Here is a 16046-nt window from a genome sequence, read left to right as displayed (position 1 = left end):
TCTCCTCTGAGCCCCCAAAGCTCCCCTTCTGTCCTAGCTGATCTCCCTGCCAGTGAGGGGCTTCCTCCCAGTTCCCCCCTCCCAGCTCCCTGCCATGGGCTCAGGTCCCATCCTGTTTCCTCTCCTCTTCCTTTTCCCTTCTTCTTTCTTTCATCCTACCCAGTTACATGGGGATTTTTTTGTCCTTTTAGGTGTCTGAGGTCCTCTGCTAGTGTTCAGTAGGTGTTCTGTGAGAATTGTTCCATTTGTAGATGGATTCTTGATGTGTTTGTGGGGAGAGATGAACTCCACCTACTCCTACTCCTCTGCCATCTTGGAAAATCCAAGTATTATTTCTAACAAGGTAGGATGCTCGTTTGTAAAAGTTTTGTAGAGATGTATAATGAATGAAACTACAGAAGAAATGAATGAAGAAAAAAGTGAGAAAAAAAATTTAAATGATCTTAAAATATTGACATAGACCATATATACTAAATGTAAATAAATTGAAAGGGTTTTTCTTTTTAGTTTTTATTGATGTATAATACATGCACAAGGAAAAATTCTTACACCATAAGCAAACAATTGAGGAATTTTCACTTGATAAACACAACCTTGTAACTCGTACTACTCAAAAGAAATATAAAATAAGTGATAGCTCAGAAACCATTTTGTTGCTCTTTCAATCACTATCCCATTTGGTAACAACCATCCTGACATATAGAAGTATAAATTGGTTTAATATTTTGCATATAAATGGATTTACTTAATATGTACTCTTTTGTGTCTGGCTTCATTAGCTCAACATAACATTTGAAAGATTCATCTATACTGATGGGTAGAATTGTCAATTACATCAGTGCATTTGTGATAGATTGCATTTCCAAAGATGGCCAGAGCAGTATATCCCAGACCACATAGTCTTCTGTAAAATGGGCTAACCAGTTCCAAAGGATGGATTCTAATTCCTCTCCCCTTGAATCATGGTGACCTTAATCACTTGCTTGTAATCAATACTTTGTGGCTTAAGAGATAGTGTGTGACTCGTGACTTCTAAGGCTAAGGCAGAAGAAACTTTTTAGCTTTTACATTGGTTTCCTGAAACACTACCTCTTTGAATACTCCCTCTAGGGACTCTACCTTCTTAGAATGAAGCAGAAATGCTCAGAGGAGCACAAGCCACATTCAGAGGTTCTAGTTGAGGATAGTCTTAGTAATGTCAATTAGACATTAAACATGTGAGTGAAGAAGACTTCAGAAACTTTTGATTCCCAGACATTGAAGTCATTCCCAGTTACTGGAATCTTTCTAGCTGAGGACCTACACATCATAGAACAGAGAAAATCCATCCCCACTGTAACCAATTCCAATTCTTGATTCATAGTACTTGTGATCATGTTTGTTATTTTAATCTGCTAAATTTGGAATGCTTTTGTAGGCAGCACGTGACAATTGGAACCTGTAGTATCCATTCTTTGAATGTCCCACAATTTATTAAGTCAACTATGGATGAGAATTTGGATTGTATCCAGTTTGTGGCTCTTATGAAAGTGCTTCTGTGAATATCATAGAGTTTATTGTTGAACCTGTGTATATATTTTCATTGGGTATATAAACAGGGATAGAATTAATAGGGTATTCATTTATTCAGATTAGGAGATGGAACCAAATAATTTTCCACAGTAGATATAACAATTTGCATTCCTACAAGTAGTATATGAGTTCTGATTATTCAAAATCCTTGTCCACATTTAATTTTTTTAATCAGTTTTAATTTTAGCTATTCTACTGGGTGTGGAGTGGTATCACATTGTGGTTTTCATTTGCATTTTCCTGTTGTCTTAGTTGTGAGCAGCTTTTCATATGTTAGTTGGCCATTTGGATATCCACTTTTCAAAAGTTAGTCTTTAACTCATATTTCAAAGTTTTCTTTCTTATTATTTTAAAGAATTATTTATATATTCTGGGTATATATATTAAGTATAGTTTCTCACACTCTGTGGGTTGCCCTGTCACTATCTTAATCAGGTCTTGAAAGAATATGAAATACTAACATTAACATAGTCCATTTTATCATTTTTTTCTTTTAAAGCTTTTTATACACAATTTTTAAAATTGATGCTTAAATCAAAGTCATAAAGTTTTTCTCCTCCAGAAGTTTTATTGTTCTACCTATCAAATTTAGGTTTTCAATACCACTGGGATTTTTGTGTTTGATGTAAGATAGAAATTCTGTGTGTGGAAAAGACAAAAAATAAGAGCTCTACTTTGCTTATTGATAAGCATTTATTAAGTAGACCATCATTTCTTAATGCACTACATTGCTACCTTTGTCATAAATCACTATTACATTTCAAAACTCCATCATTGCTCACTGGTACTTGTCCAGTAGTTCCTCACCAGTCAGCCTGGGCTAACTGCTCTCAAATTACTTCTAAAAACTAGAAATATGACAATATCAGTCTTCTACTTTCCAACTTTCAATGTTTTTTAATGCCTAAAACAGTTTTTCTCCCAGTGCAAACCTTAAAAATGCAAATTCTGTGAGTCTTCCATCTACCAAAACGAATCAGATGGGAGAAGAGTTGATGGTAGCAGAGTTCTTAGGAATTTTCATTTTTAAAATAAGTGCAAGGAGGTTTTATGCACTTAGAAATATGAAAACCATTAGTTTAGCAAATTAAGACTAACTTCCAGAGTATAAGTAAAAATATACAAGGCCTTTTATGATTTAGTTCCTATTTACTTCACCTATTTTATGTTCTACTCATTTATGTCTCCATTTACTCTTAATGTTCCAAAAAACACCTACAATTTTAGTGCCTCATACACATGCCATGCTACATAATCCATCTGCGTCTTTGTGTATATGGTGCCATATGCGTTTAACATACCACCACCAACCTACAAAGGTCTAGTAAACCCTTGTTACATTTCAAAATCCAGTCAGTAATTATCCTTCCTGTTCTGCCTTCACTGATAATTGTTCTGTAACCTCTTCAGTTCTCACACAACAATAATATATCACTCTCACTTCTCCAGTACTCCTGCAACTGGAAAATACTTTAATTATTGCATGTGTCTGTCTTTCCTATTAAAATTCCAAATTCCTTGATGACAGGGCCGTGCACAATATCTGATATGTAATATATATAACATTTTTAACTGGAGCTAAGACCACATTAATGTTATTTTTATGAAAGCATATTTTCAAATTAATCACTTAGGGAAACAGGACATTGGATTAAATTTTGTAGTTTAAAATTATAAACCATTAATCTAAGAAAATAATATTAGAACATCATGATCACATATAACACTCAGCCTATGATTAAAATAATGAATTTTATTTCTTACTATGAAAAAAGCCACATTGTTTATGATTAACTTCTATTTACCAGACTTATTTACAAACAGAACTGTTTTGCTTCTGATAGTTTGCTCTCTCGAGCTGAACAGTGATTAACAGAAGAGCAAAACCTGTTTAAGAATCTTAGTCCTGATGAACAACTGCCTTTGTTAATCTTAACATGCTTATCCCTTTTGCTGTAAAGAATTTATTCATCTGTACTTATTAGAAATCAGTAGAAAAATTCATTAAAACTAAGACTCTATACAACTCTTTTTGAAAAGATTATCCTCGAAAATATTTTTAAAAGTTATATATGGCTGACTGGTAAAAAGGACAAATCTTAGGTTTTCTTTCAAACTTTATATGCTCGCATGTTTAAATTTTGCAGTTTAATAACTTCAGCCAAGTGGAAGAAGTATGAAGCAGGGGATTTCACTGCTTTTATAATGTAATCAGATTCCAGTTTATCCTGTAAAATATTTCCTGAGCCTCTGTAGTTTGTATTTGAGCACCTTGAGGAAAAGGAAATGAAAATTGTGCTTATTGCACCTCCTTCAATAGCACACAGCAATGCTGAACACATACCTGTCGCTTAATAAATTCTTTCTTAATGAGTATTAGTTACTGTGTCAACTGTCCACACTAAAATTACGGAGCACCGATGAAATTAGAAGGAACATGTGGCAAGGGACAACATGGGTTAGAGCAGAGATTGCCAAATGACTCTCATAGTCCTTGCTTATATGAACTAGAAGCATGGGTTCAAGATTTCTAAAACGCTATATTCATACAGTGACATATACTCATGCCATATACATTTTTATTATATAGGTAATATGTGTATAGAAAGTCTGCATTCAAACGTTCTTAAATGAAAGTATGTACATTATGCAGAAATGGTCTGTCCCCCTCACCTTGCAATTCCTCTGGCGGAAGCAGATTGTAGGTAAGATGATGTTTAGTTTGTCCTTGAAATTATGATATTCCTGCCTAGGGCTGTTTTCAAATACAATATAAGAACCATCTAGGAAGCTGCAATTGCTCTAAGGCCGTCCTGCTTTGATTTGGCTCAGTCTCTAATCCACTTTCTTAAGGCTCTTGTGTGCAGATTTGAACCCTGGTGCTCACCTGCTGTCCAACCAGATGCCTTGCTTACTGAAAGCCTCTGGAAGGCTCCGTGTGGTTGTTCTAGCCCCTCTACTCCAAATGGATAAAATGAGACTGATTGAGGGAAAACAAAATACTTAGCACTGAGGCCAGTGTCGAGCAATTGTTCTCATTCACATATAATTTAACTGTACTAACACCAGGTCAAACAAATCAATATCAAACACTCAATTTATTACATACTTTTCAACATATATTACTTTATTTAATATTTTTATAAGAATGTATGGTATAGTAATACATGCTTTTTACAGATATATAGGCTAAGTGTCAATGAAATTAAATAATATGCTTAATATTAGTAGTAAAAAAAGTTGTGTGAACAGGACTAAATTCAAGCTGACCTTAAAGTAAATAGTTAATCTGCCTCACCTCACTATTTTCTTTTTTTTAACGTCCTTATTGGAGTATAATTGCTTTACATTGTTGTGTTAGTTTCTGCTGTATAACAAAGTGAATCAGCTATACGTATACATATATCCCCATATCCCTCTTGCATCTTCCTCCCACCTTCCCTATCCCACCCCTCTAGGTGGTCACAAAGCACTGAGCTGATCTCCGTATGCTATCCAGCTGCTTCCCACTAGCTATCTATTTTATCTTTGGTAGTGTATATAAGTCCATGCCTCCTCTCACCTTGTCCCAGCTTACCCTTCCCCATCCCTGTGTCCTAAAGTCCATTCTCTAAGTCTGCATCTTTATTCCTGTCCTGCCCCTAGGTTCTTCAGAACCATTTTTTTTTTTTTTTTTTAGATTCCATATATATGTGTTAGCATACAGTATTTGTTTTTCTCTTTCTGACTTACTTCACTCTGTATGACAGATTCTAGGTCCATCCACCTCACTACAAATAACTCAATTTCATCTCTTTTTATGGCTGAGTAATATTCCATTGTATATATGTACCACATCTTTATCCATTCATCTGTCAGTGGACACCCAGGCTGCTTCCCTGTCCTGGCTATTGTAAATAGTGCTGCAATGAACATTGTGGTACATGTCTCTTTTTGAATTATGGTTTTCTCAGGATATATGTCCAGTAGTGGGATTGCTGTGTCATATGGTAGTTCAATTTTTAATTTTTTAAGAAACCTCCATACTGTTCTCCATAGTGGCTGCATCAATTTACTTTCCCACCAACAGTGCAAGAGGGTTCCCTTTTCTCCACACCCTCTCCAGCATTTATTGTTCGTAGATTTTTTGATGATGGCCATTCTGACTGGTGTGAGGTGATACATCATTGTAGTTTTGATTTGCATTTCTCTAATGATTAGTGATGTTGAGCATCCTTTCATGTGTTTGTTGGCAATCTGTATATCTTCTTTGGAGAAATATCTATTTAGGTCTTCTATCCATTTTTGGATTGGGTTGTTTATTTTATTGATATTGAGCTGCATGAGCTGCTTGTCAGTTTTGGAGACTAATCCTTTGTCAGTTGCTTCATTTACAAATATTTTCTCTCATTCTGAGGGTTGTGTTTTTGTCTTGTTTATGGTTTCCTTGGCTGTACAAAAGCTTTTAAGTTTCATTAGGTCCCATTTGTTTATTTTTGCTTTTATTCTATTTCTCTAGGAGGTGGGTCAAAAAGGATCTTGCTGTGATTTATGTCATAGAGTGTTCTGCCTATGTTTTCCTCTAAGAGTTTTATAGTGTCTGGCCTTACATTTAGGTCTTAATCCATTTTGAGTTTATTTTTTTGTATGGTGTTAGGGAGTGTTATAATTTCATTCTTTTACATGTAGCTGTCCAGCTTTCCCAGCACCACTTATTGAAGAGGCTGTCTTTTTGACATTGTATACTCTTGCCTCCTTTATCAAAGATAAGGTGACCATATGTGCGTGGGTTTATCTCTGGGCTTTCTATCCTGTTCCATTGATCTATATTTTTGTTTTTGTGCCAGTACCATACTGTCTTGATTACTGTAGCTTTGTAGAATAGTCTGAAGTCAGGAAGCCTGATTCCTTCAGCTCCATTTTTCTTTCTCAAGATTGCTTTGGCTATTTCGGGTCTTTTGTGTTTCCATACAAATTGTGAAATTTTTTGTTCTAGTTCTGTGAAAAATGCCATTGGTACTTTGATAGGGATTGCATTGAATCTGTAGATTGCTTTGGGTAGTATAGTCATTTTCACAATGCTGATTCTTCTGATCCAAGAACATGGTATATCTCTCCAACTGTTTGTATCATCTTTAATTTCTTTCATCAGTGTCTTATAGTTTTCTCCATACAGGTCTATTGTCTCCTTAGGTAGGTTTATTCCCAGGTATTTTATTCTTTTTGTTGCAATGGTAAATGGGAGTGTTTCCTTAATTTCTCTTTCAGATTTTTCATCATTAGTGTATAAGAATGCAGGAGATTTCTGTGCATTAATTTTGTATCCTGCTAATTTACCAGATTCATTGAGTAGCCCTAGTAGTTTTCTGTTAGCATCTTTAGGATTCTCTATGTAAAGTATCATGTTATCTGCAAACAGTGACAGTTTTACTTCTACTTTTCAAATTTAGATTCCTTTGATTTCTTTTCCTTCTCTGATTGCTGTGGCTAAAACTTCCAAAACTAGGTTGAATAATAGTGGTGAGGGTGGGCAACCTTGTCTTGTTCCTGATCTTAGTGGAAATGGTTTCAGTTTTTCACCATTGAGAACAATGTTGGCTGTGGGTTTGTCATACCTGGCCTTTATTATGTTGAGGTAAGTCCCTCTATGCCTACTTTCTAGAGAGTTTTTATCATAATTCGATGTTGAATTTTGTCAAAAGCTTTTTCTGCAACTATTAAGATTATCATATGGTTTTTATCTTTCAATTTGTTAGTATGGTGTATCACATTGATTGATTTGCGTATATTGAAGAATCCTTGCATTCCTGGGATAAACCCCACTTGATCATGGTGTATGATCCTTTTAATGTGCTGTTGGATTCTGTTTGCTAGTATTTTGTTGAGGATTTTTGCATCTATGTTCATCAGTGATATTGGCCTGTAGTTTTCTTTTTGTGTGACATCTTTCTCTCGTTTTGGCATCAGTGTCATGGTGGCCTCATAGAATGAGTTTAGGAGTGTTCCTCCCTCTGCTATATTTTGGAAGAGTTTGAGAAGGATAGGTGTTAGCTCTTCTCTAAATGTTTGATAGAATTTGCCTGTGAAGCCATCTGGGCCTTGACTTTTTTTTGTTAGAAGACTTTTAATCACAGTTTCAATTTCAGTGCTTGTGGTTAGTTTGTTTATATTTTTTATTTCTTCCTACTTCAGTATCAGAAGGTTTTGGTTTTCTAAGAATTTGTCCATTTCTTCCAGGTTGTCCATTTTATTGTCATATAGTTGCTTGTAGTAATCTCTCATGATCCTTTATATTTCTGCTGTGTCAGTTGTTACTGGTCTGTTTTCATTTCTAAGTCTGTTGATTTGAGTCTTCTCCGTTTTCTTCTTGATGAGTCTGGCTAATGGTTTATCAATTTTGTTTATCTTCTCAAAGAACAAGCTTTTAGTTTTATTGATCTTTGCTATCGTTTTCTTCATTTCTTTTTCATTTATTTCTGATCTGATCTTTATGATTTCTTTCCTTCTGCTAGCTTTGGGGGTCTTTTTGTTCTTGTTTTTCTAATTGCTTTATGTGTACGAACACATGGATCCTAAATGATAAGCTACTAAATAACAAAGAGATCACTGAAAAAATCAAAGAGGAAATCAAAAAATACCTGGAAACAAATGACAATGAAAACACGATGATCTAAAACCTATGGGATGCAGCAAAAGCAGTTTTAAGAGGGAAGGTTATAGCAATACCATCCTACCTCTAGAAACAAGAAAAATCTCAAATAAACAACCTCACTGCACTACATTGATCCCACTGATGTGACAGTGGTTTAAAGGTAATTTAAATACTCAGGCTGAACAGATATGCCCTGTGACCCAGCAATCACACTTTTGGGTTACATATGACACAGAAATGTGTACATACATTCACCGAACACATGTATGTATATTCATAACAGTATAATTTGCAGTATGAAAAAGCTAGAAATAACCTAGATTGGCCAATAGAATCAATAAATCATCATATATTCATTCAATGGAATATAATACAATGCAAAAAATTAGTTTATTGGCACTGACAACCATATGGGAAAATTGGACAAACCAAATGATATTGAAACAAGCCATTCAAAAATAAAAAATACAGTATGATACCATTCTTGTAAAGTTCCAAAATAGGCTAAACTAAACTGTGGGGTAGTGGGTGGGCTGCAGCAGGTTGCTGGATTCTGGATGCTACTTCTGTGCTATTTACTGACCCAGGTTATGGTTACATGGATGTATTCACTTTGTGAAAATTCATCAACTTATAATGTGTGCACTTTCCTGTATGCATGTGGAATACTCATGTAAAATTTACCCCCCACTCCCCCAAAATGGGTAAATACAATAAACAGATATAGGAAGCAGGATATTACGTGAAAGAAAATATATTTCCTCTAATTTTATTATTTTCATATACTCCTAGAAATATAAAATGACAAAGTAAAATAGTAAATATATAAGTAATTTACATAACATCTGGTTAAGAATTTGTAACATAGTGATTTTTAAATAATATATCACAGATAATAGCTCAAGATTACTGTTTTCTGATCTAAACATAAATGAAGTTTTGTGGGAGCTCCTTATTCTTTTAAATATCACAAAGATTTTTAGTGGTTAGAGATGACATATATTTTCTTTACTTCCATTCAATTGTCCTACTTCCTTTGAATTAATTAAAATGATAGATGCTTTCACTGTTACATCCTGAGACAAAGATACCATGGAAAACAGCTACAGTCTTTGATTTTTCCCCCAGATAAAAACAAATCAAGTATATAAGTGTCTGTGTATTTAGTACACTTCACTGAAGATTAGCAATATGGAAAGATGAAGTGAAGCATAAATTTAGCCTTCCTTTTTTCTAAAAAAATCTCTCTAACATTTTTGTCAACTGAGATCTCAGCTTTTAAAGGGAAAAGGAAAGGAGGATGGGAAAGAGAGAGAGATGGGGTGGGGGAGCGAGGGAAAAAGGGAGAGAGAGAGAGAAGAGACAGAAGAGAGAGACAGGAGAGAGAGAGACACACACACACAGGGAGGGAGAGAGGGAGAGAAAGAAAGAGAGAGAGAGAGAGAAATTGACAGAGAGAGAACCAGTTGATTTTCCTATGCAGAGTATTCTCTCTCTTCCTCTAGGTCCGATCAGATGGACTCCAAAGGAAGAACTCAATCCCACAGTGGAGCTCTTAGCCTCCCTGAGAATAGCCAAAATTCATAAGTATGTACATTTTCTCCTAAAGGATGGTCATCTATTCAGGATCTTACCCATTTTTTTTCTATTCCACTAATGAATATAAGTGAAAGGAAGCAGTAGAAAAATTATTTCTATTAATACAATTAATTATGCATAAACATTAGAAGGCAGAAGAAATTATTACCAGTTTTAATTTTAAAAATTCCCATTTGTATTTTTATTAACAGGATACAACAACTTCAACATTAATTTCTAATGGTATATGCCACCATGAGCAAATTCATTTTAGCATTATGATAAAATGAATAGAAATAAATACATACTATATGTTCAAAAGCTATTATTAAAGTATTATAGAGAGAAGAATATTCTTTTCAATTATTCTGAAAAATGTATATGCTTTCATATACTTTTTTTTAAATTAATTAATTAATTTTTTTTTTGGCTGTGTTGGGTCTTCGTTTCTGTGCGAGGGCTTTCTCTAGTTGCGGCAAGCAGGGGACACTCTTCATCGCAGTGTGTGGGCCTCTCACTATCGCGGCCTCTCTTGTTGCGGAGCACAGGCTCCAGACACGCAGGCTCAGTAGGTGTGGCTCACGGGCCTAGTTGCTCCGCGGCATGTGGGATCTTCCCAGACCAGGGCTCGAACCCGTGTCCCCTGCATTGGCAGGCAGACTCTCAACCACTGCACCACCAGGGAAGCCCTATGCTTTCATATACTTCTAAGGCTTTGTTTACAATTGCATATAGGCTTACTCAATTTCTCACCAACAATAGTAAGAAAGTAAAAACTACAATTATAGACCATATTTTAAAATGTTTAATCATTATTGTAATGTAGTTCTTATTCTATTCTATGCATAAAATCTTATTTTGAGCAAATGTATGGCATACATACAAGGAAACACTTCTATGTACTTAGCGTTCAGAATTAAACAAATATTACTATAGAAGAGTAACTACTGGGATTTAGCAACACATTTTGGATTCTCCAGCACTTATTTGTAATATTTGTGTTTAGGAGAGGGAAGAGAGCATTTAACATAATTTTTAAAATATAAAATACATTCACGTATTACAGAAATTAACAACTACATGATAGTGACTACATATGCACTTAATTTATCAAAACCTAATGATTAACAATACTTTGAGCAAGTTATTCCTTAGTAACAAAAGGATCTTAGAAAATGTTAACACCACTACTATACTCTCAGTTGATTTTGAAAAAGTATCATTATTGTAATTCTATCTGGTTTTTTAACTGCACATATAATTATCACTGTTTAATACAATTGGCATTTATTAAGATTTATTCTTGAATTTACCAATTTATTTTTGCTCCATTTGTTCTGGTATCACAGGCGTCCCTTCTGAGATCACTTTCCTTCTGCCTGAAGGACAGCCTTTCAAATTTCCTTTAATAATTGCAAGCTCTGTATAGGTCTGAAAACATCTTTGGGAGTATAGATTTCTAGGTTGAAACTTTTTTTCTCAGTATCCTGGCTTCCATTGTTGCTGTTTAAAAGTGAGCTATCAGTCTTACTATCACTCCTTGAAGAATATTTTTTCCCTTAGACAGGTTATAGGATTTTCTCTTTGAATTTTTCTTTTATTGTCCAGTTTCACTTTGTCATCCTTAAATGTAAATGTTTTTCTATTTATCTAGCTTGGGATTCATTGGGCTTCTTGAATCTGTGGCTTCTGTCTGTCCCTTAATTCTGGAAAATTCTTACCCATTATCTCTTCAATGTTGCATCTGACACATTCTTGATATTCTTTTACTATGGTTAGGCTTTCTTACTTATTCACCATGTTGCCTAACTTATTTTAAATATTTCCAGTCTGTGTCACTATCTGCTGTATTCTGGATAATTTTACTGCTCTATTTTTCAGGTCCTTTGTTGCATTATGAACTGTATTTAATCAGCTTGTAAACCCATTTACTCAGTTTTTCTTTTACATTACTCCATATTTAATTTATTCAATTTCTCTTTCCTTCCCCCCCCCCCCCAAATCAGATAGGTCACTGCATATAGTGTCTATTTTCTATAGAAGTTTTGAAGACTAGAAATATTAAAGTAAGCAGAGCTATTTTGTGTGTCTGATATTTATTATATTTAAGGCTTCGTAGGTCTATGTTTGCTATCTGTTTTTAAAAGCTGATTATCACTCATGGTGCTTTTTCCTTGGGTACCCTTTTATTTTTTTATTCTAAGCTTCAGGTTTTTCTTGAAAAAATTTTATTAAACTACTTTGAGCCCTAGGATGAAGTTTTATTTCTCCAGAGAGAAACAACTTGCTTTTAGCATTTTTATTCCTTTTTAGCAAGATGGTTTGTCTGAATAAACTAGTCTGCCATAATATTGGAAATGAAAGTCCTCATGCTGTCAATTACTATATCTTTAACACATAAATAAAATTTAACCTAAAAATGTATGTTGCTTTAGTGAGTACATCTTTAGCTAATGTTCAAGTTTTAGTACTAATTTGTTTTCTCTTAGGGACATAATAGACTTATTTGTAGCTTTTCTTTATTTTCTCTCTTACTCTTTTTAATTTGTTTTCTTCTATTTCTGTTCTTTAGGACAGAATTTTTCATGTTCTCCTTATCTGAACACATATTCTATGTTTTGAAAAAAATTTACTTTCTTAAAACAGCTTTATTGAGGTATAAATGATATTTTTAAAAAACTGAACGTATTTATTGAATACAATTTGGTGAGTTTGGGGATATGATGAATATGTTTATTGCCTTGACTGGATGTCTGAGAAGTTTTACTCTTCATTTTCACATTTCACAGTCTTTCTTTTGTGATTGCTCAGAAGCTAAGTTAGTCCACTGTGGGTCTCAGTAAAAAGGTTCTGAGGCAAAACCACAAATACCTATTTAATATCTAGGGAAACTGAAACATTCGGCTTTTGTAGAAAAGATTAAAAACAAAAACAACAACTTGAGGCAGCATAACTAAATGAATAAAAGAGAAAAAGTTTAAAGATGAACAATGCCTCTCTTTTCTTTTTTGAATTTATAAAACTAAATGCTGATGCTTAAGGATGGAGATGCAAATTTAGTCGGAACTTTGATCACAGTTTTGAACATATTTTCTAACCAGTTTAATGGATTTAAATGTTTATAGCAGTATATCTCTATAATGTTTCATTTCACTTTAAAAGCTCATAAATATATCATTAGATCTGAACCATTTATCACTAGTATCTTTCAGGAAAGTCATATAGGAAGTGAATGGAGGAAACAATGAGGACAAGTTTGAAAATATTTTTTCCTTGTATGGTAAGCAGGTGAGGTAAAGGAGAATGGAGAAGGAAGAGTTGTTAAGGCATCTAGCCCCTATTATATGCTCATAAAAATAATGTCTCCACTGATAAAAGCTTCAAAGAAAATGCAAGTTAGTATTTTGGCAAGGTCTCCATAATTAAGGAGGGAGTGTGAAACAGTAGAAAGATTTCTGCTACTTGTCTGCTTGGTGATCCTGGACAGGTTAATTGTTTCAACCTCAGTTTCTTCCTGTGTAAAAGGGGAGTGATAATATTGACTTTTTCAAACTACTAGAAATATCTAAAATAATGCATGTAAAATACTATATGCATACTAGGGATTGGAGAGTGTGTACCTCCTGTTATTAATGTTGATTTTCTTGTGATTAATTTGATCCTCCTGCATTTCAAATGTGTATATCTCACAGCTAAAATTATATTAATTCCATTCTCTTTCATCCAAACAATTATTTAGTCGGTACAGTGGGTTGCATTGTACTAGTCACTCTAGAGCAGGCAGGAGGCTAAAGAGTCAGTGCAAGGGATCTGTAATTCATACAAGAAACACATTTTTTTTCTGGAAACTGAATAAATAACATCATCCACATATAAGTACTACTGTTTTCCAATGCATGTGGTTGTGATTAATAAAGATGATTAAAAACATTTTTAAGGAGAGGGCTCTTTATTTATCCTTTGTTTTAAAATGATTACTAGAGATGAACACATGCTGGCTGAGAAGAGTTGGATGTATAAACATATATAAATGAATGTACGTTCACATGAGCAAAAAAGGGAATAAGCACAGGGAAGGAAGCTGATTAGTTACAGTAACTAATCATTACTAATCATGCAGTAAGAACATTTAACAAATATTAATTGAGCACTTTGAACCAGGCACAGAACTAAGTTCTGTTCCAAGTTAGGATTATAAATACTTAACAGGTAAACATGATTATGTGTGATTCTCTGATAGGAAGAAAAGAAGAAGTGTTGTACAGCTCCTATCTTTAGTTCCCTGCAGTGTTTCCTCAGATAGTTCAATCAGGCCAGAACAATGTATCTATCCATCCAGACCAAACTCCATGATATGGGCTAGCGGGTGTTTGTAGCCCAGAAATTGTGTGTTAATAGCAATCATCCTCAGAGTTTCCACTTGTCTTCACACCCTGCTTATCACAGGAAGGTGAAAATCAAAACAAGAAACTGTTTTTTATACATCAGTGAATTTATTTAATTGTTTTTGAAAAATTTTACTAGTGAAACTGCTGTCTTTAGGCACTAAAATAGCATTTTTTAAAACAAGATTTGTGAATCAGTATCTTATTTTTCAAGGAATTCTAATTTGCTAGAATATAGTTTATAAACTCTTCAGCAATCTTTTCCTTTGAGACTAAGGAAACTATACACGCGTAGATTTTTCCCTGACTCATTACGCCTACAAATCATACCTAATCTTGGTCGTCAACTCTACTCAAGTTCCAATGTCTTCTAGCAATTGTTTAAGTCTTTTATTGAAAGATCTAAATTGTGGACGTAAGCCCCAGTCTTGGCTGATTTATTGCCATTAAACTTATTATATATTGAGTTATATAGATTTAGATGTGAAAATCCAGGGTAATTTTATTTGAAAGAAATACTATAGCTTCTCCCAAATTTCTTGTTTTTATATGACTATTCAGATGAGAATATTATCCAAATTGAGACATGTAATACATCTGTCAGTTTTGCATAAAATTTATTTAGAAAAACAATGAAGATATGTAACAGAATTAATATTTTTAGCTTTTTTAAAACTACATTTCCACCTCTGTCTGAAAATAATAAAATCTATCATTCTTCATTCTCAACCCCTTCCTCACTATCTAAATCTCCATGCTCTCATTTTTTAATTTTAAAGAATGGATAAAAATTAACTATGGTGATACTTACAATTCAGATGGATTCATAAGGTAAGTATATCTTAATAAAATTTCACTTGGTTTCTAAAGCATTATAGTGAGAATACTGATTTTCACTGATAATTTCTATTTGTCACAAATGATTTGAAAAAAAAAAATCAGCTAGTGATCAGGTAATTCTATAATTAATAAAAACTTTTAACCCAATCTTTTTGAAGAAGTAATAATTTACAAAATCCTAAACAACTACACAGAAGTCATACACATTCATACTCTGAATATTATGTGGTCATGTTATTTATGTCCTTATGAGACATAATTTTTTTGCAAATTTTTTGTTTGTTTTGTTGTTTTTTTACCTCTGGTGAGTTTTTTTTTTTTTTTTTTACAAAGTTGGCTTGGGTTTTTTTTGTTTGTTTTTTTTTTTTTAATTTTTGGCTGTGTTGGGTCTTCGTTTCTGTGTGAGGGCTTTCTCCAGTTGCGGCGAGCAGGGGCCACTCTTCATCACGGTGTGCGGGCCTCTCACTGTCGTGGCCTCTTTTGTTGTGGAGCACAGGCTCCATACACGCAGGCTCAGTAGGTGTGGCTCACGGGCCTAGTTGCTCCACGGCATGTGGGATCTTCCCAGACCAGGGCTCGAACCCGTGTCCCCTGCATTGGCAGGCAGACTCTCAACCACTGTGCCACCAGGGAAGCCCGAGTTTTTTTTTTAATAAATTTATTTATTCATTTATTTAATTTTTGGCTGCATTGGGTCTTCGCTGCTGCACGCAGGTTATCTCTAGTTGCTGAGAGCGGGGGCTACTCTTTGTTGTGGTGCGTGGGATTCTCATTGCGGTGGCTTCTCTTGTTGTGGATAGCGGGCTCTAGGTGCGCAGGCTTCAGCAGTTGTGGCACACGGGCTTCAGCAGTTGTGGTGCACGGGCTTAGTTGCTCGGCAGCATGTGGGATCTTCCCAGACCAGGACTCAAACCTGTGTCCCCTGCATTGGCAGGTGGATTCTTAACCACTGCAGCACCAGGGAAACCCCCCTCTGGTGAGTTTTTAAACATTTTAAATTTCTTAATTTTCTTTCCCTTTGAAATTGAATATATATTTTT

The sequence above is a fragment of the Eschrichtius robustus genome, chromosome 1 (genome assembly GCF_028021215.1).
Source record: "Eschrichtius robustus isolate mEscRob2 chromosome 1, mEscRob2.pri, whole genome shotgun sequence".
NCBI lineage: Eukaryota > Metazoa > Chordata > Mammalia > Artiodactyla > Eschrichtiidae > Eschrichtius > Eschrichtius robustus.
This window is presented reverse-complemented; position numbering follows the sequence as displayed.